General features: G+C 47.5%; 1 protein-coding gene across 2 annotated transcripts in view; it reads left to right on the plus strand.

Moving 5' to 3' along the window:
* Nucleotides 1-25,977, plus strand: part of RAB7A (RAB7A, member RAS oncogene family) — a 77,868-nt gene that overhangs the window by 17,514 nt on the left and 34,377 nt on the right. The window lies entirely within an intron of this gene.

Here is a 25,977-nt window from a genome sequence, read left to right on the forward strand (position 1 = left end):
CTGCCTGCCCCCCCCCCCCCCCCCCCACGGTGGATCCTGACCTTTTGGAGTTTGCTTTGCCTGTTTCTTATCCTCCTGATAAATGCAGAAGGGCTAATTCCCCTTCTGAGTGTGGCGCACCCCCCTTTCCCCCACCGTGGTCGGGCTATGAGTATTCTGAGGGGTCTGGCAGAACTTCTTGGGCTGAGGAGCTAGAGTCGGGTGCAGAATTGCCACAGGAGCTTGATGATCCGTCTGTGGTGAGGATTTTCCACCGCGAGGAGCTGCCAGCGCTTATTTCAGATGCCTTACAAGCCCTCTCGATTGAAGATCCTGGGAGTGGCACAGCCTCCTCTGTTAATCCAGGGATGGCTAGTACCAGAAAGCCTGCTCGAGCCTTTCCTTTGCAGTACTCCATCCAGGGGCTTATTTCGGCTCAATGGGCTGACCCCGAGGGACCTTTGAAGGTTGCCAGGGCTATGGGGCAATTATACCCTCTGAGTGAGGAATATTTGGCTCGCTTTGCAATGCCTAAAGTGGATGCCCTGGTCACGGCTGTGATAAAGAGAACTACCCTCCCTGTTGAAGGAGGTGTTGCCCTGATTTCAAGACCGCAGGCTTGATTCAGCTCTGAAGCGGTCCTTTGATTTGGCAGGTCTCACTGTTCGGGCGTCTGCATGCAGTTATGCTGCTTGAGCCTGCCTGGCTTGGTTATAGCAGGCAGTGGAACAGCCCAGTGATGGAGCGGAGACCTTATCTGAAGTGGCTCCGCGGATGGAGTCGGCCTTGTCCTTTTTGGCTGATGCCCTTTATGATATGGTCAGAGCTTCAGCTAAACAAATGGCTGTAGCAGTGGCGGCTCGCCGCACTCTGGCTACGACATTGGGCGGCGGACATGGCCTCTAAGCAAAGGTTGGTGAAGTTGCCCTTTCAAGGCCTTCTGTTTGGTGAGGAGCTGGAAAACATTGTTAAAGGCCTGGGGGATTCCAAACCTCAGCGCTTGCCCGAAGATAGGCCGAAGCCTTCCTCTAAGGGTCAGGCGATCCGCTTCCCTTACAGACCTCGCTTCCGTGAAGCTAGAAGGTACCACCCGGGGCATGATGCTGGGTTCACTTCTCGTGCCCGCTTTCAGCAGAGAAACTCCTTTCGCTCGGACAAACATTCCGCTGCTGCCGGTTCAAGGCCTGGAGTTCAGGGGCGACCCTCTCAATGTTGGTGCGCCGGCCCCCTCCTCGTTTCCTGTCATTGGAGGAAGACTTTCCCTCTTTTTCGAGGAGTGGGCCAAAATCTCCGCAGATCAGTGGGTCTTGGACCTGATCAGAGACGGATACCGAATAGAATTCGATGCCCCGGTGAGAGACGTGTTTGTGGAGTCCCGATGCAATTCTGCCGCCAAATGGGCGGCGGTAGAAGAGACTTTGCACAGTCTGTGCCAGATAGGGGGCTGTGACCCCGGTGCCTCCCGCCGAACAAGGTCTAGGCCGCTACTCCATTTACTTTGTGGCGCCATGAAAAGGCGGGTCTTTTCGCCCGATCCTGGACTTAAAAGAGCTAAACAAGTCCTTAAGAGTGCGGCATTTTCACATGGAAACCCTGCGCTCCGTCATTGCAGCGGTACAGCCAGGAGAGTTTCTAGCACCTCTGGACCGAAAAGAAGCTTACTTGCACGTACCAATTTGGCCCCCGCACCAGAAGTTTCTGCGGTTTGCGGTGTTGGGAAAACATTTCCAGTTTCGGGCCTTGCCTTTTGGCCTCGCCACAGCTCCCCGAACCTTCTCCAGGGTAATGGTGGTAGTAGCTGCCTTTCTCAGGCGAGAGGGTATCCGGGTTCACCCGTTCCTAGACGACTGGCTCATCAGAGCAGACTCAGAAAAAGAGAGTCATCTAGCTACAGCCAGAGTGGTTTCAGTCCTTCAATCTCTGGGCTGGGTCGTCAATATGGCCAAAAGTTACCTGACCCCTTCGCAATCTCTAGAATATTTGGGGGCCAGGTTCGACACAGCCTCGGGCTATGTGTTTCTTCCCGAGCAAAGGCGGTGCAAGCTTCAGAATCAGGTCCGTCTGCTCCTGAGGATGCCCCGCCCGCGAGCTTGGGACATTGTCCAGCTGTTGGGATCGACGGCCACCTTGGAAGTGGTGCCATGGGCGAGAGCGCACCTGAGACCTCTACAGTATTCTCTATTTCAACGATGGTCTCCAGTATCTCAGGGTTCTCAGTGCAGACTTTCTTGGCTCCCTGCGGCCCGCCTCAGTATGAAGTGGTGGCTCTGACAGCATGTTGCGGCGGGGAATGCCACTGGTGCTCCCCGATTGGTGCCTAGTGGTGACAGATGCCAGCCTGAAGGGCTGGGGCGCACATTGCCAGGGGAAGCATGCCCAGGGTCTGTAGACGCCCGACGAGTTGGAGTGGTCTATCAACCGCCTGGAGTTGAAAGCGGTGTTTCTGGCTCTTCTGGCCTTTTAAGTGATCCTGGAAGGATTGGCTGTCCGAGTGATGTCGGACAAAACGACAGCAGTGGCCTACATAAATCGACATGGCGGCACTCAGTGCAGAGCTCTAGCCACGCAGGCCGAACAAATTTGCCACTGGGCCGAGCTGCATCTACAGTCCCTGTCAGCAGCTCACATTGCAGGTCAGAGCAACGTGCAAGCCGACTATCTAAGCAGGCATCAGATCGATCCAGCGGAGTGGGAACTAGCAGACGATGTATTCCTGCAGATATGTGCCAAATGGGGCAAGCCAGTGATGGATCTTATGGCGACCAGTTCCATTGCCAAAGTCCCGTGCTTCTTCAGCAGACGGGAGGGATCCTCGCTCTGCTGGGTTGGATGCCTTGGCTCAACCCCGGCCCCTGGGCTTGCTGTATGTCTTCCCTCCGTAGGCCTTGATAGGGCGAGTGCGCCTGCGGATTCGGCTGCATCCAGGAGAAGTGGTGCTCATCGCCCCGGATTGGCCCAGCAGGCCTTGGTATGCGGACCTCCGACAGATGCTGTTGGAGGCTCCCTTTCCGTTACCTCTGGTTCCGTACCTTTTGTCACAGGGTCCGGTGGCCATGGAGGGCGCTGCCGCTTTGGTCTTATGGCATGGCGATTGAGAGGGCGCAATTGAGAGACAAAGGCTACTCAAGGTAATTTCCACTCTCCTGCAGGCCCATAAGCGCTCCATTTCTATAGCTTATGCCAGTATTTGGCGCCAGTTTGAAGTCTGGTGTGTTTCAAGAGCGCTTTCTCTGTTGCAGGCTCCTGTCTCGCCGATTCTGGACTTTTTGCAGGATGATATACACAAAGGCTTGGCCTATAATTCCCTGCGGGTGCAAGTGGCAGCATTGGCGTGTCCTTAGCTGCTCATCCAGATGTGGCACGGTTTCTTAGAGGGGTGCTTCGGCTCTGTCCTCCCGTCTGGGCACCTTGTCCAGCTTGGAACCTGGGGTTAGTATTGAAGGCCCTTCAGGGGGCTCTCTTTGAACTGCTTTGGCGTGCTTCAGAGAAAGATTTGACACTGAAGGCCGTCTTTTTAGTGGCCATTACCTCGGCGAGAAGGGTGTCAGAGCTCCAGGCGCTGTCCTGTAGAGACCCTTTAATGCAATTCTCAGAGTCAGGGGTCACGGTTCGGACCGTGCCTTCCTTCATGCCTAAGGTGGTTTCAGCGTTTCACCTAAACCAGCCTGTTTTTCTTCCCTCCTTTGTTGAGGAGGAGTTTCCAGATTCATTTGGGCAGTTGCACCTTTTGGATGTGCGCAGTACTCTGTTGCAATATCTGCGAATTACAAATTCTTTCAGGACCTCTGATCATCTTTTTGTGCTGTTTGCAGGTCCTCGCAGAGGGTCTTCATCGTCTAAAGCCACTATTGCCCGTTGGCTCAAAGAAGCTATCTTTTCAGTATATCTGCTGTCTGACCGGGCTCCGCCTGAAGCCTTTAAGGCACATTCCACAAGAGCGATTTCCTCTTTCTGGGCGGAAACTGGAGCACTCTCTCTTCATGAGATTTGCAGTGCTGCAACATGGGCTTCTAAGCTCTCTTTTGCCCGACATTACAGGCTGGATGTGGCTGCCAGGAGGGATGCGCGTTTTGGAGCACAGGTGCTAGCGGGTGGTGTGGCTTGTTCCAACCCTATTTAGGGATTGCTTTGTTACATCCCATACGTAATGGCTTCATCTGCTTGATGACAAGGAAGGGAAAATTAGGTTCTTACCATGATAATTTTCTTTCCTTTAGTCATAGCAGATGAAGCCATGAGCCCTCCCTGTATGATTGTCTGTATTGCAGTGATTCTGATTTTAGGTGCTGTTGTTTCCTGAAGTTATATTCCTTCCTTGGGGAGTCGGAAAACAGTCTTCAGGATTCTTGTTACAGTTATAGGAGGATGAGTTTATTCCCTCCAGGAGGATGCAAGTATTCCCTCCGTTTATACAAAGTGGAGGACGAGTTTATTCCCTCCAGGAGGATGAGTTCATTCCCTTGTTAAGGGGCCATCGTTCGCTGTGAGGAAAGTTCGTGTTGTTCCCATTGCGGTTTGCCATACTGCTTTGGAAGCTTCAAATACTGAAGAGGCAGTGGAGCTAGCTGGCCATGAGGCACTGTGAAAAGTTGAGTGCTCTCTATCTCCCCCTGCTGGTTGATGGACACAACCCATACGTAATGGCTTCATCTGCTATGACTAAAGGAAAGAAAATTATCATGGTAAGAACCTAATTTTCCCTTCAAGTCAACCTGTTCCACTCCACTCATTATTTTATAGACCTCTATCATATCTCCCCTCAGCCATCTTTTCTCCAAGCTGAAGAGCCCCAGCTGCTTTAAAAGCCTTTCCTCATAAGGAAGTCATCCCATCCCCTTTATCATTTTCGTCACCCTTCTCTTCACCTTTTCTAATTCCACTATATCTTTTTTGAGATGCGGCAACCAGAATTGAACACAATATTTGAGGTGCGGTCACATGACTTACAAGTGCATTCACCCTGCAGCTCCTCAGTACCTCTCCACTTTTCTCCCTACAGTCCTCCATGGGAACTCCGTTCACTGGGTAAATCTCTCTTATCTGCACCCTTCTCCTCCCGCGCTAACTCCAGACTCTCTCCCTTTTATCTTGCTGCACCATATGCCTGGAATAGCCTTCCTGAGCCGGTACATCAAGCTTCATCTCTGGCCGTCTTCAAATCTGGGCTGAAAGCCCACCTTTTTGATGTTGCTTTTAACTCCTAACCCCTGTTCAGTACCCTTATTTTATCATCCCCACCTTAGTAGTTACCTTATTTCTTATTTGTCCTGTTTGTCCTAATTAGATTGTAAGCTCTGTCGAGCAGGGACTGTCTCTTCATGTTCAAGTGTACAGCGCTGCGTACGTCTAGTAACGCTATAGAAATAAGTAGAAGTAGTGTGCTGAGATTGCTTGAGTGAATACAGCCATTGCTATATATGTTCCTGGTTCGGAAAGAACTCCTAATTCAGGGTGAGATTGCAGTGTTCAGATTAAAACAAGAGTTTTAAAGGAGATGTGCAAGTTAGACTGGGGAGTGATGAAAAATAGCATTGATCATTTAAAATCTGTAAATGTTCTGGCTGGTGGAACCTTTGTGCTGAGCATGTACATTGAGAGGAGGGCATTCCTGCAGGGAAGTGTCATGACAGTTCTCAGGTGACATCTAAGAGCCGTTTAATTGGCTGATAGTTCAAGCAGTAGGTTCAAAGAGAGGTTTAGCTGACTGTGGAAAGAGTTGGTGAGTGAAATTGATTTTTTTGTAAAAGAAAAATAGGCGTGAGAGTTGAGAAATACTGATCCTGAATAAAACATCCTGCTTGGTTAGGAAGGGTGAGTAATTTTGACAAGTTCACTAAAGCAAAATTTATTTTCACAAGTTTTAGAATAAGAGACTTCAGTGAGGGATAGATAATCGTCATAATTTGTAAACCACTTTGAACTGAAACTTGTTTTTGGATAACAGTGACATACAAGAATACATAAAAATCTGATGATTTAGCCGTTCCTTTCTGGTTTTGAGTCTGTTCTGACTGTTGAAATCTATGAAGCTGTGGGCTATTGGGAGGGGGTGTTGGGAAAGGTTGGGGAGATGCTGGATGGGAGGGGGAGAGACCAATGTTGGACCCAGAGGTGGAGGGGATGGAGTGAAGGATGTGGGACACGGACTCAACTATAAAAGGTCACAGCATTTTTGGCCATTAGTCCCAAAACTGCTCTCGACTTGCTCATCTAAGTTGATCTTGTGTATATGTAGGTATATACTGTTTCATGTGGGATAATTAGATTCCATCTACCTTATTTTGAAACGCTTATCTTCTAGGTATAATAAAATCCTATGGATAGGTCTCAGATTAGTATTAGATGCATTTGTCTTCAGAATATAACAGTCTCACTTCTCACGAATGTTGAAGATACTAGCTCAATTTTGTACTTTAAAACTGCTATTGCTGTTCATGGTGAAATAAGGTTAATCAAGAAAAGTCCAATATGGGTTTTCTAAGTTAATATAGTTTCAGGAGCTGTTTTTTTTCAGGTCCTCAACAGAATGAGGAAAATATGACATTGCTAGACAATAGGAATGCATGTGACTTTTTTGGGTTTTGAGTGGACTTCACTTTTTTCCTTTTCCCCAGCTTCACTGTTTATATAATTGGTGCTTTGTGCTCTGTGCATGAAAAAGTTGATCCTGTTCAAGAGGAAGCTTAAAATCTTGTGGAAGTGCAATTTAATACTCTAGCAAAGTTTGTACTTTGGGCACCTGCTCTGATGCCAAAGATGCCAACTGCTGTGTGCAAGCAACTTGAGGTCTAGTGTCTTTCACTTTACTATTTTTAGTAATCATGTGATAAAGATATTGGGAAGTGTTTATACCAAATTCTATAGCATACACAGATTTCCATGTACCCTGGATGTGTGTCAACACCTTAAAGTAGACCGGATTTGTTTTGGAGGGAACTTCTTTTTAATTTCGTTTTTTGTACCTTACCTCAAACACTATTTCCAGAAGCTGTACTAAAATAGCTAAAATTTGTTTATGCATGACTTTTTTTTTTTTAATATTTAAGACAGCTTACTGTATCTGAACTCAGATGATGCTGTAAGACCCTGTCTCAAAAATGTGATCCATATGAATACCTGAGGAAATCGGTCACATGCCCATCATTGTTTGGTCCTCCTAATGCACACTTTATGTACCCACCTATGCCATTGCTATTGCTCCTGATGTCAAACCATTGAGGGGTGTCAGAATGGGAAGACTGGAAACTGCTGCTTACTTGCTGTTGCAGCTTTCTTATGATGTCAGAACCACCTGTGCCAGAAGTATTCAAAGGTGACGATAAGGAGGATATGGAATTTAAAATTCATTCAGTCCAAGTAGCAAATGGCCACTCAAAACAAACATATACATAGTGGTATTGTTATGAGAGCTATGGGACAGTGTGGTGTAGAAAGATATTAAAAATAAAAACACATCTAGGGATTGGATATACCAAAAATAGGTACCTGAGTTCAAACCCCTCATCTACTGATAGGCAGTGTGGACCACCAAAAATATATAAAAAGCATGTTTATTCAGCACAGCAACATAAAGACAAAAAGTAAAGGTTTCCAAAACAGCTTCTAAGAATCCCCAACACTAATTCCTACAATTTGTAATAGATATTTCCATATCATCAAGCTGATCAATCCATAGACTGGTGGGTTGTGTCCATCTACCAGCAGGTGGAGATAGAGAGCAAACTTTTGCCTCCCTATATGTGGTCATGTGCTGCCGGAAACTCCTCAGTATGTTCTCTATCTCAGCAGGTGGTGGTCACACACAGCAGCAGCTCTGGCTAGGCCTCCAAGCCTAATTCTTAGGTTTTGTTGAGTGCCTGGGGTTGAGGGCTCTTTTGAGCAAGTGCAAACCTGGTGGTGCCAGGTCCCTCCTTTTCTCCCCCCTCCCGCTGGCTCCGTTAAAAAAAAAAAAAATTTTGAACGTCCTTAAAGGCGTTTATTTCGACGTTTATTTAAACGTTTATTGCAGCTACTCACTGGGACACCAGGTTGTTACAGCTCGGAGCGGCAAGCAGGTAATTTTTACCTTTTTATAGCGGGCAGGGGGTTCCCCGATTCTTCTCCTCGTGGCATATGGTGTCGGAGGGCGAGGGCGCAAAGAGTCGCTCCCCGGATCGCTTGAGCGCTTCTAGAGGGGATGCGGGGGTCTTAAAGCCTGATTCGCCCTTGTTGGGTGACAGTTTCGTGACCGATGAATGTCCCGGTCCTTCCTCCGGCGTGGCGGTTTTTCCCGCCATAAACGCCCATCCCCCGCTCCTCGCCTCCGCCATCTTGGCCGGCCACGCGGCTCGGACGGCTTCTTCTTGGGCCGCCCTTGAGGTTGGAGACATTAATGCCATGAACGCCCTTAATTTGGGCGACGGCACAAAAGCGGCTAAAGTTAAGCGCCGTTCTTCCCGCGCGGCTCCTTCGCGGAGTGTCGCGCCGGACGCCATTTTGGATGCGCAGCATGTCTCTCCCCCGCTCTTGCGAGCGCCGGTTGAGGGTGCGTCTAGGGCTGTAGCCCAGGCTGCGGAAGTGCACAGTCTGGGGGGTTTCTCCCCCGAGTTTGTTTTGCTGCTGCATCAGGCCTTCCTTATGCAAAACGCTGCCCCTGCTCCCTCGTCTGGTAAAGAGGTTGAGGTTCCCAGAGGTAAACGCCCTCGGGTTGATTCCCAGGCCTTGGAGGACTTTGTCTCCTCCGATGTAGATGAGGGCAGCGTATCTGAGTTCTCCCAACGGTCCTTTGCGGATTCCTTGGAGGAGACGGATGACCCCTCTGCAGCGCGGCTTTTTAGCTCAGAGGATTTGCCCAACCTGTTGATACAGGCCATGGACACTTTGAAGATTTCCTCTCCGGAGGACGTCTCTCCCTCAGCCCCTGTTGGCTCTGCCATTATGCTGGGGACGAAGCGCCCGCCTAGAACCTTCCACGTGCATGATGCCATGCACACCTTAATTTCGGCTCAATGGGATGTCCCTGAAGCGAGCCTTAAAGTGGCTAGGGCTATGTCCCGCCTCTATCCTTTGACTGAAAGTGAACGTGAGGCCTATCTGTGGCCTACCGTGGATTCTTTAATCACTGCGGTGACTAAGAAAACGGCGTTGCCGGTGGAAGGTGGCACGGCCCTAAAGGACGCCCAAGACAGAAGATTGGAGGCGGCCTTAAGGTCGTCCTTTGAGGCAGCTGCTTTAAGTTTGCAGGCCTCAGTTTGCGGCTCCTATGTGGCCAGGGCGTGCCTGACTATGGTGCAGCGGGCTTCCCCCTCGGATCATTCCTTGAGGGCTGATTGGCCGGCCCTGGAATCGGGCTTAGCCTATTTGGCAGACTTGCTGTATGATGTCTTGAGGGCCTCAGCTAAAGGCATGGCTCAGACAATCTCTGCGCGGCGGTGGCTTTGGCTGAAACATTGGTCTGCTGACCACGCCTCTAAATCCCGCCTGGCTAGCTTTCCTTTTAAAGGCAAGCTGCTCTTTGGGATCGAGCTGGACAAAATCGTGACCGATCTCGGCACGTCTAAGGGCAAGAAGTTACCAGAGGTCAGGGCTCGGGCTAGTACTCGTCCCGGTACCTCCAGAGGACGGTTTCAGGAAGCCCGTCGGTACCGCCCGGGCAGGTCGGGTTCCTCTGCCCCCTCTTCCTTTAAGAGGAATTTCTCCCCCAAGCAGCATTCCTTTCGCAGAGACCGCTGTCCCGGAGGTGCTCCCTCCGGTCCTCCCCCAGGGTCTCGTACCCAATGACGGGGCCTTGGTCCACGCCCCAGTGCAGATTGGAGGACGGCTGTCCTCGTTTCTGGGCGAGTGGACCACAATAACTTCAGACGCTTGGGTGCTGGAAGTCATCAGAGACGGCTACAAGCTAGAGTTCTGCCGACCCTTAAGAGACGGGTTTGTACTCTCTCCCTGCAAGTCTCCGGTCAAAGCTGTGGCAGTGCAGCAGACTTTGGACAATCTGATCCGCCTGGGTGCGGTCGTTCCGGTGCCAGAAAGTCAGCTTGGCAAGGGGCGTTACTCCATTTACTTTGTGGTACCAAAGAAAGGAGGTTCTGTCCGGCCTATCCTCGACCTCAAAGGGGTCAATCGGGCCTTGAAAGTGCGGCACTTTCGCATGGAGACTCTCCGCTCTGTTATAGCGGCAGTGAAGGCAGGGGAGTACCTGGCATCCTTGGACATCAAGGAAGCGTACTTGCATATTCCCATCTGGCCTCCTCATCAACGCTTTCTGCGTTTTGCAGTCCTGGGCCGACACTTCCAGTTCAGAGCCCTCCCGTTCGGGTTGGCTACTGCTCCGCGGACCTTTTCCAAAGTAATGGTGGTCATCGCGGCCTTCCTGCGAAAAGAAGGAGTACAAGTCCATCCTTATCTGGACGACTGGTTGATCCGAGCCCCCTCTTATGCAGAGTGCGGCAAAGCTGTGGACCGGGTAGTTGCTCTTTTGAGCTCCCTGGGATGGATCATCAACTGGGAGAAAAGCCAGCTGCGCCCGACTCAGTCCCTGGAGTATCTGGGAGTTCGATTCGACACCCAAGTGGGCAGAGTGTTCCTGCCAGACAATCGGATTGTCAAGCTTCAGGCTCAGGTGGACCAGTTCCTAGTAGCCTCTCCTCTTCGGGCTTGGGACTATGTGCAGCTGTTGGGCTCTATGACGGCCACGATGGAAGTAGTGCCCTGGGCCAGGGCTCATATGAGACAACTACAACAATCTCTGCTGCAGCGCTGGACTCCGATGTCGGAGGATTATGCTGTGCGCCTTCCCTTGGACCCAGCAGTGCGCAAGGCGCTGAGCTGGTGGATGCAGACAGACAAGTTGTCTGCGGGAATGCCTCTGGTGACCCCGGAGTGGATTGTCGTCACGACGGACGCCTCTTTGTCGGGCTGGGGAGCCCACTGCTTGGGAAGGACAGCGCAGGGGCTCTGGTCTCCTGCAGAGGCAAAGTGGTCTATCAACCTCCTGGAACTCAGAGCCATTCGGTTGGCGCTTTTGGAGTTCATCCCGGTACTGGTGTTGAAGCCGGTACGGGTCCTGTCGGACAATGCCACGGCTGTGGCCTATGTCAACCGCCAGGGAGGTACCAAGAGCGCCCCTCTAGCCAAGGAGGCTATGAATCTATGCCAGTGGGCAGAAGCGAACCTGGAGCAGCTGTCAGCGGCCCACATTGCCGGAGTCATGAATGTCAAGGCGGACTTTCTCAGTCGCCATACCTTGGAGCCCGGAGAGTGGCAGCTATCTGCTCAGGCGTTCTTGGACATCACGAAGCGCTGGGGCCAGCCGAGCCTAGATCTGATGGCGTCATCGGCCAATTGCCAAGTGCCGCGCTTTTTCAGCAGAGGACGGGACCCTCGATCCCTGGGAGTAGATGCTCTTCTCCAACAGTGGCCGACTCAAGAGCTTCTCTATGTGTTCCCGCCCTGGCCCATGTTGGGCAGGGTGCTAGACCGGGTGGCAAAGCATCCCGGCAGGGTAATCCTGGTGGGTCCGGATTGGCCCAGACGTCCCTGGTATGCGGACTTGATCAGGCTCTCAGTCGACGATCCTCTGCGGCTGCCAGTGGAGCAGGGCCTGTTACATCAGGGTCCCGTGGTGATGGAGGATCCCTCCCCCTTTGCTCTTACGGCCTGGCTATTGAGCGGCAGCGTCTGAGAAAGAAGGGCTTCTCAGACAAGGTCATCGCCACTATGCTGAGAGCGAGGAAGCGCTCTACTTCTACTGCTTACGCCAGGGTTTGGCGTATATTTGCAGCGTGGTGTGAAGCAGGCTCACTTTCTCCCTTCACTGCTCCAATTTCTTCAGTGTTGGCGTTCCTGCAAGAAGGTCTGGAGAAAGGCCTGTCGCTCAGTTCCCTTAAAGGCCAGGTAGCGGCTCTGGCTTGCTTCAGGGGCCGCCTGAAGGGTGCTTCCCTGGCTTCGCAGCCAGATGTGGTGCGCTTTCTCAAGGGAGTTAATCACCTGCGCCCTCCTCTGCACTCAGTGGTGCCTGCGTGGAATCTCAACCTGGTGCTAAGAGCATTGCAGAAGCCGCCTTTTGAACCCTTGTCGAGGGCATCTCTGAAAGACCTGACGTTGAAAGCAGTCTTTTTGGTGGCTATCACTTCAGCCAGAAGAGTTTCAGAGCTCCAGGCGCTCTCATGTCGAGAGCCCTTTCTGCAGTTCACTGAGGCAGGAGTGACTATTCGCACAGTGCCTTCCTTCCTGCCCAAGATTGTTTCTCGCTTCCATGTGAATCAGCAGCCCTGTCTCCCTTCCTTTCGTAGGGAGGACTACCCAGAGGAGTACTCTGCTCTTAAATATCTGGATGTGAGACGAGTCATCATCAGATACTTGGAAGTGACCAATGAGTTCCGGAAATCGGATCATCTGTTTGTCCTGTTTGCAGGTCCTCGTAAGGGTCTGCAGGCTGCTAAGCCTACAGTGGCAAGATGGGTCAAGGAAGCCATTGCAGCGGCTTATGTGGCCGCGGGGAAGGTGCCGCCTATCCAGCTGAAGGCTCACTCCACTAGAGCTCAGGCGGCCTCGATGGCAGAGGCCGGGTCCGTCTCCTTGGAAGAGATATGCAAGGCGGCAACTTGGGCTTCGGCTCATACATTCTCCAAGCATTACCGCTTGACTGTGGCTGCATGGGCGGAGGCCCGGTTTGGAGCTTCAGTGTTGAGGTCAGGGATTTCAATGTCCCGCCCTGGGTGAGTACTGCTTCGGTACATCCCACCAGTCTATGGATTGATCAGCTTGATGATATGGAAGGTAAAATTATGTATCATACCTGATAATTTTCTTTCCATTAATCATAGCTGATCAATCCATAGCCCCTCCCAGATATCTGTACTGTTTTTATTCTGGTTGCATTTCAGGTTCAAGTTTAGTCTTCAGTTACTTCAGAAAGACTTCGTGTTCAAGTTTTTTCACTTGGATTCTTCAAGAGTTGAGACGAGTTTGTGTTACAGTGAGCTGCTGCATTCCTCTCCCCTCCGTTTTCCGGGGCTGGATTGAGATTTAAATTCTGCCGGCACTCCCTCCCGCTTCGTGCGGCTGTAGGGCAGCTTTGTACCCCTCCCGCTTCGGCGGTGTTAGGGTCAGTCAGCTCCTCCTGCGGTTGCGGTTGCAGGATAAGCCAGATCCCCCCGCATCGGCGGGTGTGGTGTCCCTCCCCCGCTCCGCGGGGATGAGCTGGACGGATTCCCCTCCCCCACTTGTGTGGGGATGAGCTGGGTTAATTCCCCTCCCCCGTTTCGGCGGTGGTGAGCTGGGCAGAGTGTCCCTTCGTGGGTGTAATTCTCTAAGTGCTGAGTCCTGCGGATGGAGCTTTGATATCGACATACTGAGGAGTTTCCGGCAGCACATGACCACATATAGGGAGGCAAAAGTTTGCTCTCTATCTCCACCTGCTGGTAGATGGACACAACCCACCAGTCTATGGATTGATCAGCTATGATTAATGGAAAGAAAATTATCAGGTATGATACATAATTTTACCTTAAATTTACTGGGATAAATGGGTATCTGATGGTTTTTCAACACGCTGTCTACTTGCAAAAGCCAAATTACAACCCAGCTGCAATTGTGATCACAGAACCTAAAAATGACCTGTAGGTGTTGCTAAAGTCTTCACAATGGTAAAGGGTGGTACAACATGCCTATCAAGGAGGTGTGTGTGCTTTCTCACTCTCTCTTCTGTTCTCTGATCTTTTTGCAAGTCCATATTTACAGTTTATCAGTAATGTCCTTTCAAGTCATGGTAGGCCCAATCACAGGAATGTTCTTTTAAGTCTTCACCAGATATCTCCAAAACTAGGTTAACTGTCCCCGAGTGGTCTGAGTCTGTATAAACAATAGTCCTTATCAAGGCTCCTCCTCTGGCCCTCTCCAAACCTGCACTGCACTCGTTAAATGGCTAGAGGGGATGCCAAAGTCCCACTTGCCCAATAAATTTGCTGCCATGCTGCTGCAGTAACTCGGAAGCTGGTGAGGTGCCTTCAGCCACTGATGCAGGGATTTCCCGTGTATGCTCAGCTTTCATCTGCATCAGCGAATGTTTTAAATGTTCTTTCTTTTTGAACAATTCATTTGCATGAATACAGAAATTCACTGTTTTATGTGGTAGATACTCGCTATCTGTGAGTTCTGAGGAACTTGGCAGAATTTTTAAAAAAGCTTTAGTCGGTGTTTCAACAGGGTATTTGATCTTGCTATAGTTTGATTTGCTCATAATGTCTATATTGGCGATTAGCACAATGTTTTTAAATGTTACTCTGAATGTCATAAGATTTGAGTGTAATTGTGTGTTTGTCCTGTGTATATTTATTTATTTATTTGTTACATTTGTACCCTGCACTTTCCCACAGATAGCAGGTTCAATGCAGCTTACATAGTAGTAAGATCACAATGTGTAGTACAGAAATAACAGGTTAAGCTTAGCAGAGTAATGGGGATATGTAGATAGGTAATAATATAAGGGAGAGGGGGTAGAGGAGGTAGGAGAAGGTGCTAGTTTTAGGCTAGATTGGGATAGTCAGGGGATAGGGTCCGGGTGAGCATAGGGAAAAATTGGAGGAGGGGTGGTCTGAATCATATATATTACTTTGGAATTGTATGTTTTATTGGAAACTGCATAGGATTGTATTTAAAGCAGTATATAAGAATTTTTAAATAAAGTTTCCATAGCGTCCCCAGATCAATCCAGAGACTTGTGTGGGAAAAAAAATTTGACAGACACAAACGCAGATCCCTGCAGGCTAAGCAGTGTTTTCTCAGGCTTCAGAGGTACGTGAGCGCTAGGCTGGGAGCCGGTCTTGGGGCCAATGTCGGCGTCAGAGTCTGTCAAAAGGTGTTCACGCCAAGCGGGAATCGGCCGACTCCGCCCCCTCCCCCCCCCCCCCCCCCCCCCCCCCCCCCGCAGAGAGGTCTGCCTGTTCCGTCCAGGGCTTGCCCAAGGCCCCGGTACAGCTCTCACATGCCCCGAACGCCGTCCTACACGCTCCGCAGCGCGAACACCTTTTGACGGACTCTGATGCGGACATCGGCCCCAAGACCGGCTCCCAGCTTAGCGCTCACGTACCTCTGAAGCCTGGAACTCTGAGGACTGAGAAAACACTGCTTAGCTTGCAGGGAATCTGCATTTGTGTCAATTCTTTTTCCCACACAAGTCTCTGGATTGATCTGAGGGACTAATGGAAAGAAAATTATCAGGTAAGACAAACTTTTACCATACAAATAAGGCCATGATTTAGCAGCAGTTTAGAAAAATGGCAGATGGTATAGCTGATTCAGTCTGCCCATCCACCAAATAGTAACAGCAGTGGTTCCCAAGAATGTTTCCATGGCAATCAGCCTGCTCTCCTATATTCCCTTATACTTTTTGCATATGACTTGTTCACTGCATCAGGCCTAAAATCTTTGTGTGCATTAAACTGTGTGCTAAATTTCAGCATACAGCTATTACAATGATCTTTTCTGCAGCTGAAATGCAAATTAGTTTTCAAGGTAGTACAGAGAGCCTGTAAAAATTAATACAGACGTCTGCAGATCAGATTGAAAAATCCTTTGGGCCTGGTATCTACTGTGAGCAGGGCGAAGTAAGCAATGTCTAGTCTGGAGACCATTAAGGCGCTAGCATTTAACCAACAACCAGTTTTGTCTTGTCACACTTATGTGAAGTTGTTTTAAACTGACAGTGTGCTGCAATATTTAGTTTCCTGCTTTCCACTAGAACTTTTAAGTATCCCATTGTGTAGCTGTAGCATATAGATACTTCCCTCAGAATAGAGATGTTGGTTGAGATTATAGATCCATGATATATTGGGAGGGAGGGAGGGGAGATGTAGAGATGCTTTCATGGCAAGGAGATGAATGGGGTTGGGAGGGTAATCCTGCTAAGGAGATGCAAGGTGAGAGTGTGACTAGACATTTATTTGCTGCACAGCAGAATCTATGCTATATTTTTCTTTGCTGATCCTTTTTTTTTTTTTTTTTTTTTTTAAAGATCCTTTAAAAAGAGTTTACTTTTGAAACCATTTTGGTACTGATGAAGTGTGAGACATGGAGTCAACATGAGTTCTTCTGATGAAGGCTTTACATTAGGACAGTGGGTACTGTTCGGACTAGAGAGCTACACAGTGATAAATTTCATCCATCCCTACAATCTCCTCCAACCCTAACCGCTTCCTGTGTTCGTTTCGATGGTATTCACTGTTTAACCAATGAGTTTTTCAAGCTTCATTCTGGTGTTCTAGCTACTTCTCTGCATTCCAAGCCTCATTCTGGAGTCACCAGAGATTTGACTACACTCCTGCAGGAATCCCATGGCAACCTTTTTCATCCCTGTGGGAATCCCACGAGTTTCCTGCATCACATTCCTGTAAGCTCTCTAGTTAGGGACATGCTTGGGAGAAGGAAAAATAGTCTACTTTTCTGAATTTTAAAATTGTTTAGAAAATATTTGCTGCTTATTAGGTATTGTTAACTAGTAAGTCTTCACTGAATTAAAAATTTGTGATAACTGATATATTTACCAGTTTTTATACCTGAATAACTTGATGTAAAATCTGAATTTGAGTCTTGGTTGCCTTTCATATGCAGAATTCGATATGCGGACTCATGATTGGTAAGACCTGGATTTTTTTTTTTATGCTTGGGATGATTTTGTTGGCTAGATAGGACACTTGAGGGTGTCTGTGAAGCATTGATAGAGGCCATTAGAAATAGAGGGATTTATGCTCTTTGCTCAGCAAAGTCTTGGGAGTCAGTGGAGGCCCAGAAGCAATAGATATCAATCCCCATGTTAAAACACCAAGGTACGGTCAGCTGCTGTTTCCTCAAAGTCCCCCAGAAATCTACTTGATTTCCTTGTTGGGGTTGTACCAGCTTCCAGGACCCAAGACCAGGGCCACCAATATACTTCAAGTAATTTGTGAACATGGCCACTCATGCTACATCCTCTTAGATGTAGCATATGCAGCCTGTGGGACAGCTCAAAAGCAAAATTGGTACTACTCTTGTTGGAATTATTGCTCCATGTATAAGGTTTTGCAGCCAATTCTTGAGATTTGTACTGTACTGTCTGTGGAGGGACTCTGGAAGAACTCCCCCCCCCCACCCCAACACACAGGCATAGATAGGTATCTAAATGCCACTTCCCAGAGCTGCCTTTACTGGGGCTTATTTAGCCAGGCTCAGACCCAAGTTTTTCTCTACTTCCATCTGCTGATAGGAGGGGATAATACTTGTTCAGAATGGTGTGGCTGATTTAAAGGAAAGGAAATCAAGTAAGACAATTTAACCCTCTTTTACATGAAGATGAGCACTACATTTTATGAAGCTAACAGGGCCTAGATATGCAGTTGCTCTTGATTATATTACAAATGTAATTCCTGATTTTTGAAGACTGAAGAAAACTATAGAATTGGTGTATGCACTCAAACAAGAATCTAGGAGAGCATTGTACCATTTAATCAATTGGGGGGGGGGGGGGGGGTACATACTGTTTTCTACATATTAGAATTTGACTTGTTTGTATTAAATATTTGACTAATAGTGCAACATGCTTTTTTTTATACTCCCCTTCCTGTCATAGTAGCTCTGTGTAGCAAACTGAATTAGGGGATTCAGTCATAAGATTACATAGTAGTTCAGTTACTTCCACAACTATTCCATTACATTGATTGTCTTTTTTTTTTTTTTTTTTTTTTTAGTTTTGGTATGGTGTAGTACTCAAAGTAGGTATTCTTAACCCAGTGCTCAGTACACATCTAGCCAGTCAGATTTTCAGGGTATCCACAGTGGATATCCTGAAAATCTGCCTGGCTAGATGAGGGCTGAGTTGAAATCCCCCATCTCTTTGTATCTAATGGATATGCTACAGCCAATTTAAAAAATTAAAAGAAAAAAAGCCCAAAAAGCAAACCAAAATTGTAAATTAGAATCCTGAATAAAACCAAACCAAGCATTTTAAAAAATATCTACAAGTATTTGCTCTTTCAATTGAGTTAAATTAGCTTGATCCTGTAGGGCAGGGAACCTTTTATCCTGATGCATTTCCCTTCAACAGCTTTTAGTTGCTGACGTACCAAGTGGGTCAACAGCATGCTTTTACTAATGGTTAGTGATGGGCAGAGCTGCTTTCTGGAGTACAATTAACTTTTAGGGGCCTGTATTCCTGTGAAGCAGCATTGTAAGACTGGGTATGCATCGGGGATTAGCAGGTTATTCACAAGCTCTCCACCCTTTATTTTGTAGGAAATGAATGTAGACTACACCAGGAAGTTACTGGTATTTTTCTTAGACCAAAATTATGTTGACGCTTCTCTTAGACATCCTTTGTATCAGTCTTCTTCCTTTATTAACACAGTAGGTGATTGCAGAGGAAACAGTTGGTCTACCCAGTTTGTCCATACTGCAAGGCTGTGTCCTTGCTGCCAGCTATATCGCTCCTTAGCCACCCTGAGTAGGGGAGCATACAAAACTCAGTACTTGATTCTGCTGCCATACATACACCATATCTGATTTATATAATCTCAATATTTATTAGGCACTTACTCCCTACAAAGGTCCAAAGTGGTTAAAAGTACAAAATCTCTACATATAGTGTAGGCTCACAAAACAATTAATGACTAGTAGTGGCACTGTTTTAGCAATTCTGAAAAGAGAAGTAAGACGGATTGATCGCATTTCAGAGAAGTAGACAGATTATTCTAAAACTATGGCTTGAAAAGAAAAGGTGATTCCAGTTCTTTCTTATATCAAACACCCTTGAAAGAGGGAAAAGTTAAGTATTTGGTGATTTAAGTGACTACCTTGTGTAACCTGAAAGACCAGGTTAAAATGAGTCAAATATGATACAACATCAAGTAATATCTTGTAAACAATACAAGAAGATTTAATCTCTTAGCGAGCAGGACCTGGGAGCCAGTCGTATTGTATTCTATTCTGCCTTTAACATAAATTGCAAAGCAGATTACAATAATTTTTGCAATCAGAAGGAGCTTATATGCAACTTGAAACAATACAGTAAGAGTGATATAAATTGAATATTTTTTACTGCTGTAATTGTTGCTCATGTTTGATTTATTCTTACTTTACACCGCCTTGAGTGAATTCCTTCAAAAAGGTGGTAAATCTTAATATGTTTTTAAAGATTTTCTAAATAAGTATGAATTAACATGCCATAAATAGACATGTAGGCTGTTCTAGAACCTTATTGATTTTTCTTTCAGATTTACGATTGATGCAACAAAGATGTTGTAAGATTAAACATATTGCCTAAAAATTAGACGATCTGTATTTTGAAGTAACTGGATTATTCTCTGTAATTTTAAGAGATCTCAAGATACATTACAGTAGTCTATTTGAGACAATATCAAACCCTGCACCAACAATGCAACTGTTTTTCTAAGAAATAAGGTTGAATAGCTCTGTTCTTTCAATCTATAAGAAAAAAAAACTTTGACAAAGAATCCAGAATTGTCAGAAGTTTCGTAACCTGATCTATTAATTGATAGTTGGATTCAGTGAAACTGACTCTGGTAGAGAATACCCAGAGGGGCATTTTCGAACGGGGACGCCCATCTCTAAGGGCGCCCATCACTGAAGACGTCGCCGTGAAGGGGCGGGGCATCCCGTATTATCGAAACAAGATGGGTGTCCATCTTTCATTTCGATAATACGGTCGGGGACACCCAAATCTCAACATTTAGGTCGACCTAAGAGATGGTCGACCTAAATGTTGAGAGGTCGACCATAGAGATGGACGACCTCAGTTTTCGTCAATAATGGAAACAGAGGACGGCCATCTCAAAAATGACCAAATGCAAGCCCTTTGGTCGTGGGAGGAGCCAGCATTCATAGTGCACTGGTCCCCCTCACATGCCAGGACACCAACCGGGCACCCTAGGGGGCACTTTTACAAAAACAAAAAAAAGGTAAAAGAGCTCCCAGGTGCACAGCACCCTTCCCTTTGGTGTTGAGCCCCCCAAATCCCCCTCAAAACCCACTGCCCACAAGTCTACACCATTACTATAGCCCTAAGGGGTGAAGGGGGGCACCTACATGTGGGTACAGTGGGTTTGGGGGGGTTGGACGACTAAGCATTAAGCAGCACAATTGTAACAGGTAGGGGGGGGGATGGGCCTGGGTCCACCTGCCTGACGTCCACTGCACCCCCTAACAACTGCTCCAGGGACCTGCATACTGCTGCTTGGGAGGAGGGTATGACATTTGAGGGTGAAAATAAAAAGTTGTGAAACATCATTTTTTGTGGTGGGAGGGGGTTAGTGACCACTGGGGGAGTCAGGGGAGGTCATCCCCGACTCCCTCTGGGGGTCATCTGGTCATTTAGGGCACTTTTTGGGGCCTTATTCGTGAAAAAACAGGGTCCAGGAAAAGTGCCCTAAATTCTAGCTACAAACGCATCCATTATCGGCGAAAGGCGCCCATCTCTGTTCGGGTGATAACCACGCCCCAGTTCCGCCTTCACCACGCCTCCGACACGCCCCCGTCCACTTTGTCCGCATCCGCGACGGAGTGCAGTTGAAAGCGTCCAAAGTTCGGCTTTCGATTATACCGCTTTATTTGTTTTTGTGAGAAAGACGCCCATCTCCCGATTTAGGTCGGAACTTGGGCGTTTTTCTCGTTCGATTATAAGCTGGCCAGTCAGTTTGTTTTATTAACATTTAATTTTAGTAATTGGGTTATTTGCAAAGAAATGGCTGATCTCACATTTTCTGTGATTGGTGCTAAAATAAATGTCGTCTGCTTAAGACAGAGATTGAGTGACATAGGGGGAGATCCCTGAGGTACACCACAAGGAGGTTGCCAAATGGAAAAAAGGACAACGTTCTATTCTGGCAGCCACAAGTGTATTAGAGGCTGACTGAATTTCTGTTTCAGCTGATATTTTAAACTGAAACCAAAACTTTGTGCTATGTCCTGTGACTCCCCTCCCCCAACAGGAGCACCTACTTCTGCCTCAGGCCTACGATATGTGGCCTAGTGGCTAGTCAAGGCAGGAGCGATGCCTAGTTGCCCCTGCCAATGTCATAAAAATCTCCCACTATACAGCAGACTCAAATATGAAAAGTGAATTCTGAAACCATGTAACTATAGCTACAAAAAAAACAAACATACATTGTCAACAAATACATAGTACAGTTTTCCTTAGGCAAAGTAGATAGGTTAATGATCCTGTTGGCATTGTTGATATTAGAATTTTGTATACAGACAGCACAAGAGAGGCTGCTGACTTGGCTCTTAGCAAAACTTGTTAACTTGCTTTACTAAATTTCTGCAAGCCATGTGGTAGAACATTTTTATATTTATTCAGTACACTGTCTCCTCTTAAACCTTGGAGCTGGGACCCGTTCTCCACAAATCTTTCCCCCCCTTCCCCTTCACCGTAATAACTCTCTTGAAACCATTGTTGGGAAAACTTAGGCCGCAGCTTACTTTATTAACAATTCAAATTAGTTAACTTGTACAACTTATCATCCCCCCCTCACCCGAGCTACGTGGGTCCGGCCATGCCATAAGCCTGGACCCCATCCGCCGATCGCCCTGTCAGCAAATCGGCACTCTAAGCCCCGCCCTCGCAGCAGGGGCCGACTCTGTGTGGACCTCCACACTTGTCTCCCGGGTCACCCGACCCGCCTTCCATGCTCCGGCTCAGCCCCCCCATGAGCCATGTCTTTTGTAGCTCGGGTTTTCGTTCTTTATTTTTGCCGCTGCGACATCACCTGCTCAACCTGAAAAAACAAAAACACACACATCCTTCTACAGCACATCCCCCTCCACCCTGTCACCTGAGGGCGGGTGGGTGGGAAACAGCCTCCGCGGATCACCAGCACCCTGGTATCCGATGTCTCCCTCCTCCCTTTATGTCCTCGCCCAGCCCCGCCCCCTTCCACCTTCCCAGCCAATCAGCAGCCTGCCCTGCCCCAGAACCAGAGTGCATTCTTTGTTGTAGCCAATCTGAGCTGGCTGCTCTCCTGCATGACCCCTCTCCCTCCCAGCATGCCCATTGCTGGCTCGAATGGGCCCAGCCCGCGTTTAACTGGGCCCTTCGAGACCAGCTCTCGGGCCTCTCATTCCTGAAATATGTATTTCAGAAGAAAATGGGATTAAACTCAATGTGTGGAGACGATGGTGCGGGGATGAGGGTTTTGGATTTGTCAGGAACTGGGCAGCATTCTGGGGAAGGGAGAGCCTATTCCGATCTGATGGGCTTCACCTTAACCAGAGTGGGACCAGGCTGCAGGCGTCAATATTTGAAAAGGAACTAGAACAGCTTTTAAACTAGAAATGGAGTGGGGGGAGGCCGACAGTCGCTCAATAGCACATGGTTCAGGATAAGGTATCTTTTGAGGATATCACCCAAACAGGGAAGAAAAAGTTCCTTGTAAGTAAGGATGTCAAAGAAACCGTAGTGGATCAGATAGCCTTAACTAAAATTAATAATAACCAGACACAGGATAAGTTCCTTGTAAGTAAGGATGTCAAAGAAACCGTAGTGGATCAGATAGCCTTAACTAAAATTAATAATAACCAGACACAGGATAACATATTAATAATGCCATGTATTAAACGGGATATAAAACTGAGCAACAAGCATGCATTGAAATGTCTATATGCAAATGCAAGTAGCCTGAGACATAAGATGGGAGAGCTGGAATACATTGCACACAATGAAAAATTGGATATTGTAGGCATCATTGAGACCTGGTGGAAGGAAGATAACCAGTGGGACACAGTCATACTGGGCTACAAATTATATCATAGTAATAGGATAGATAGGATTGGAGGAGGGGTAGCACTGTATATTAATGAGAACCTTGACTCAGGCTGCAAATATTGCAGGATACAATACCCCTATTGGAATCTTTGTGGATCGAAATTCCATGTGAAAAGGGGAAAAAATAGTGATAGGAGTGTATTACCGTCTGCCTGGCCAGGATGAGCAGACAGACTCAGCAATGTCAAAGGAAATTAGGGAAGCGAATAAAATGGGCAGTGTAATAATAGGTGATTTCAATTATCCGGATATAGACTGGGTTAATGTAACATTGGTACTCGCCAGGGAGATAACATTTTTTGATGAAATCAAGGACAGCTTCATGGAACAGCTGGTTCAGGAGCTGACAAGAGAAGGAAAAATACTAGACTTAGTCCTTTAGTGGAGCTCATGATCTAGTGTGGGGGAGTGTAATGGTGCGAAGGTCGCTTGATAACAGTGATCACAATATGATCAATTTTGAAATTGGCATTGAAGGATGCGTTTAACTTTAGAAAAGGTGATTACGATAAAATGAGAAAAACGGTGAAAAAAAGACTAAAAGGAGCAGCTCACAGGGTCAAAAACTTGCATCAGGCATGGATGCTGTTCAAAAAAGACCAAACGTCAGCCGGTGTGGCTAAACAGTAAGGTAAAGGAAGCCATTAAAGCCAAAAAACAATCCTTCAGAAAATGGAGAAGAGAACCAACTGAAAATCAAACATATAAATGGCAAGTGACTGACTCACCTGCAAATGCACAGTAGAGACTTCCCTCTCTGTCTCGCCCTCGCATCAAGACGTGATGACGTCAGAGGGCGGAACAGAGAGGGAAACGGAGTCGGACTGTCGGACGCTGCCGCCTGGGAACGAACATCGCGCGCACCGCTGCCGCCCCCCTCCGTATGAGGCCCCTTGCACTGATCTGACAGCGCCTCTCACCTCCGTGTGGAAGTGCTGCAGGCAGCAGAGCAATCTGCTGCTGCCTGCAGCGCTTTCACACGGAGCTGAGAGGCGCTGTCAGGTCAGTGCAGGGGGCCCAGCACGGAGGGGGGAGGGGAGCGGCAGCGAGGAGGGTAGCTAGAAATCTCGCCTGTTTTAACGGGCTTAATGGCTAGTAATAAGATAAAACATAAGGAATGCCAAGCAAAATGCAAAGCGGAGATAAGGAGGGCTAAAAAGGACTTTGAAAAAAAGTTAGCGTTAGAAGCGAAAATACATGGGGGAAGTGACGTCACCGAGCCAAGATGGCTGCTTGAGCAAAGAGCTCCGGTTGTCCCACAACGAAAAGCGTAAAATAAAAGCAGTTAGAGCGAAGATACAACAAAAGAAGCGATCGCGATCGACAGCGGAACAGTCGGCGATCGAAAAACATATGGCAGCTCGAACGCTAAAGCCTTTACTGGCGGAATTCACGTACACGGGTTCCAGCATGTTGACACAGCAGGCCGCAGTACAAAAGAAAAACAGCATGGTGGAAGGCCCAGCAGAGGAGCGGACGGCACAAGAACAGATGCCGCAGGAATCCCAGCCTCTCTTTACACAGGAAAAGTCTCTAAATGGTGAAAACGAGCCAATATTGCAGATTTGGGACTGGCTGAAAGAAATAACGGGAGAACTGAAAGCACTCCGCTCTGATTTAAATATGCTTGGAGCGGACCTGAGAGGTGACATTGCAGCGCTGGAAAACCAGGTAGCAGAGATGGAAGAGCGCTTAGACGATCAAAGCGAACTGCTACAAACTTTAAATGAGTAAAGTGCGGAGGAGAGGAAAAAGTCCAACAATTATGGGACAAAATGGAGGACATGGAAAACCGCAGTGGACGTCATAACATCAGGCTCCGAGGTATTCCAGAGACCCCCATTTATGCAGATTGTGAGCAGACAGTGCAGCAAATAGCAAGCGCAATCCTGAAGGAAATACAAATAGATAAAGATCCATCGCAGATTATAATTGAGAGGGCACACCGGGCATTGGGAACGCCTAGAAGTAATCAGCCAAAAGATATGATAGCTTGCTTTGTGGACTATAAGCTGAAAGAAAAAATAATGCAGGCAGCACATGAAAAGCCAAATTTCAAATGGGATACACATCATATTCAACTCTATCAGGATTTGGCGGCATCCACCCTGCGACAATGGGCAGAATTACACCCGGTCACTCAATATCTACGCACCCAGAACATTCAATATAGATGGAGCCACCCTTTCGCACTGCGCTTCTACAAAGAAGGTAAACTACATCAAATCAGAGATGTAACAGAAGCGGCATCGATTTTTCCAGAAAAAGAGCTGAATAGCACGATGGCGCCAAGGCGAGAGACGGGGACACTGCGCAGGGAAAGGCCCAGATGGCAGAGAGTAACAACTGGAAAAGGACGTCTACAGCGCCAACAGTCGGATACTGCATTGAGACGTGGAGAGCGGAAGACAACCTGAAGATCAACAGGAAAAGCAAAACCGACAGCACTGAATAAGCCAGGAGACATGAAAACTGAGGACAAGCAACTGAGCATGCAGAATAGCTAATATGAAGGACTGAGAGGTAGCAATTGAACTGCAATGCCACTGTTGAGTTAATGCAGGTTTAAAATGGTTAACATGTTAATGTTGTAATAGATAAGAGTTAAAAATGTTCAAATGCACACAGTGGGGTACCAATACACGAAATAGCTAACAGACAAACAGAGGGACATGGGACAGTCACACCTTGCCCTGAAACACCTGATCCAGATATGGAAGGTGAAAATGGTTATGGGAGAGTGTTAGAAGGGAAAAAAGGGGGGATGATACTTCCTGATACTGATACACCAAAACTCCCCAGCAAAACGCCAACTCCTCTTTAAGGAAGCGATGCGTCTGGGGGCAGATATTATTTTTGCGCAAGAAACGCATCTATTACCGAAATATGAAAAGTTATGTAAGCATGGGCGATATAAAGATATATATTTTGCATCCAATCACATAGAGAAAAAAAAAAGGGGGTACTGATAGCACTGACACAGAAATACCCCTGGCAGGTACAGAACGTGGTGAGAGATGGAGGCCGGTACATATTGATGATGATACACCTGGGAACGGAGGTCTTTACCCTACTAAATGTCTATGCATCAAGGCTCCTTTTATGAGGAACTATCCGAACTTATAGCAAAACATATAGAAGGGGAGCTGCTGATTTGAGGTGATTTTAACAACGCTACACCCATCGATGGATAACTTCACACAGGGGAT

Source organism: Microcaecilia unicolor, chromosome 6, assembly GCF_901765095.1.
Source record: "Microcaecilia unicolor chromosome 6, aMicUni1.1, whole genome shotgun sequence".
NCBI classification, from domain to species: domain Eukaryota; kingdom Metazoa; phylum Chordata; class Amphibia; order Gymnophiona; family Siphonopidae; genus Microcaecilia; species Microcaecilia unicolor.